The sequence below is a fragment of the Schistocerca nitens genome, unplaced genomic scaffold (assembly GCF_023898315.1).
Source record: "Schistocerca nitens isolate TAMUIC-IGC-003100 unplaced genomic scaffold, iqSchNite1.1 HiC_scaffold_243, whole genome shotgun sequence".
NCBI lineage: Eukaryota > Metazoa > Arthropoda > Insecta > Orthoptera > Acrididae > Schistocerca > Schistocerca nitens.
In genome coordinates this window covers 27,501-30,000 of record NW_026045784.1, presented here as the reverse complement: position 1 = coordinate 30,000, position 2,500 = coordinate 27,501, and the positions used below count along the sequence as shown (strand labels likewise).

The 2,500-nt window shown below is 56.9% G+C and overlaps 1 non-coding gene across 1 annotated transcript in view; it reads right to left on the bottom strand.

Annotated features, from left to right (window-relative positions):
• The window catches only part of LOC126222707 (small subunit ribosomal RNA), a 1,909-nt gene extending 1,385 nt beyond the window's left edge, over positions 1–524 (bottom strand). The window contains exon 1 of the ribosomal RNA XR_007543460.1: positions 1–524. This exon is cut by the window's left edge and continues 1,385 nt beyond it. This is a non-coding gene — a ribosomal RNA (small subunit ribosomal RNA).
• Positions 525–2,500: the final 1,976 nt, after the last annotated feature.

Genomic DNA, 2,500 nt, shown 5'->3' with positions numbered 1-2,500 from the left:
TTACGGGGCCTCGGATGAGTCCCGTATCGTTATTTTTCGTCACTACCTCCCCGTGCCGGGAGTGGGTAATTTGCGCGCCTGCTGCCTTCCTTGGATGTGGTAGCCGTTTCTCAGGCTCCCTCTCCGGAATCGAACCCTGATTCCCCGTTACCCGTTACAACCATGGTAGGCGCAGAACCTACCATCGACAGTTGATAAGGCAGACATTTGAAAGATGCGTCGCCGGTACGAAGACCGTGCGATCAGCCCAAAGTTATTCAGAGTCACCAAGGCAAACGGACCGGACGAGCCGACCGATTGGTTTTGATCTAATAAAAGCGTCCCTTCCATCTCTGGTCGGGACTCTGTTTGCATGTATTAGCTCTAGAATTACCACAGTTATCCAAGTAACGTGGGTACGATCTAAGGAACCATAACTGATTTAATGAGCCATTCGCGGTTTCACCTTAATGCGGCTTGTACTGAGACATGCATGGCTTAATCTTTGAGACAAGCATATGACTACTGGCAGGATCAACCAGGGAGCTGCGTCAACTAGAGCTGAGCAGCCGGCCGCCCGGGAGTGTGTCCCGGAGGCCCGCGCGAACACGCAAGCGTCCGCTCAATTATTCTGCAAACAGGAGGAGGCTGGGCTCCCCTGCACGATACACCTCGAAACCCTCTCAGGTCCCGGCGGCGCGCAGCGCCGTCCTAAGTACTTGGTCGGGTTCGAGAGAGGCGCAATCGCCCGGAGATAGGCGAGTAGACGCTTTCAGTGCGACCACCCGTGCTCCCAACTGAGCTTGCCGCTGCCGACAGAGGCCCGGGAGCGTGCTGTCGTGGTGTTGCCGGCGGGAGACAACACGCGGCCACAAACAGTGACCGGGCAGCTCCAACGCCAGCGCCACAGAGGGGCAGAGCCCCACTTGGGTGCCAAAGCGAACTCTCCCAGCACAGCGCACGCGCCAACACATCCGCACAGCTGCGATACAAACCACCTGCGAGAACCGCGGGGGCGACCGAGCAGCAGACGGCGTCGCGGCGCCGAGTGCCGGGCGGCGGCGCATCCTCAACGCACACAGTCCTCAATCGGACCAGCACACTGCAGATGTCCACCGCGCTTCGCACCGGGCCCGGGAGGACCCACTTTGGCCGCACGGCGCCGCGCGCTGGGTGCGCCGGCACGCAGATGCGCCGCCTGCCGCGTCCGTCAGCCGGCGCGCCTGCCACTGGGCGCCCCCACCAGCCGGCTGCCGCGCGTGCGCCCACGCAGCGCGCGGCCAGCACGCCGGGCGCCCCCCCCTCACCGGCCGGGGACGGTCCCACCCAGCCACCGCCGCGTATCGCTTCATACCCACATGCCCACTCACGTTCGTGGGTATGACGGGTGTCGCTGAAGCAACCGGTTAATACCTGTACCGATCGTCGATATCAACGATTCACCTCCAGCGCGAACAACCGCGCAACAACGGATTTCCAGTTCATTTGCGTAACTTGGGCAGCAAACGTAGACGTCCATCTACATTTGCGAATTCAATGGGTCTTGCATGCCTGGATGTTATGAGTCACGACACGCCACATCAGTCCACATACATGCTGCGACGTATGCACGAGAGAACACGTGGAAGGTGGCCCGCGTACGTATGCCGATGCCATTGCACAGCTGCGAAGCTCATTGAACACGCAAACTCCTGACTGACGAACTAGAGGCGACAGGGGAGGGGGGGGGGGGGGGGGGGGCGATATACGTCTTATAGCAGTACACATTACAGTGGATAGCGGGACCATGTGGAACGTACGCAACACTCGCTAGATGTTGTGAGGGTAGGCACCGTAACATGATTCAATACGCAGGACACCAGAGTGTGCGCGCAGCGAACTATGTTGAGAGGGTTGCGATTAGGCAACGCTACACGAATTTCTAGATTCATATAACAAACAATTACGTGGGTTAGGTTAGGGCCCAACTTAGGTTAGGTTAGGGCCCAACTTAGGTTAGGTTAGGGCCCAACTTAGGTTAGGTTAGGGCCCAACTTAGGTTAGGTTAGGGCCCAACTTAGGTTAGGTTAGGGCCCAACTTAGGTTAGGTTAGGGCCCAACTTAGGTTAGGTTAGGGCCCAACTTAGGTTAGGTTAGGGCCCAACTTAGGTTAGGTTAGGGCCCAACTTAGGTTAGGTTAGGGCCCAACTTAGGTTAGGTTAGGGCCCAACTTAGGTTAGGTTAGGGCCCAACTTAGGTTAGGTTAGGGCCCAACTTAGGTTAGGTTAGGGCCCAACTTAGGTTAGGTTAGGGCCCAACTTAGGTTAGGTTAAGCCCCAACTTAGGTTAGGTTAAGCCCCAACTTAGGTTAGGTTAAGCCCCAACTTAGGTTAGGTTAAGCCCCAACTTAGGTTAGGTTAAGCCCCAACTTAGGTTAGGTTAAGCCCCAACTTAGGTTAGGTTAAGCCCCAACTTAGGTTAGGTTAAGCCCCAACTTAGGTTAGGTTAAGCCCCAACTTAGGTTAGGTTAAGCCCCAACTTA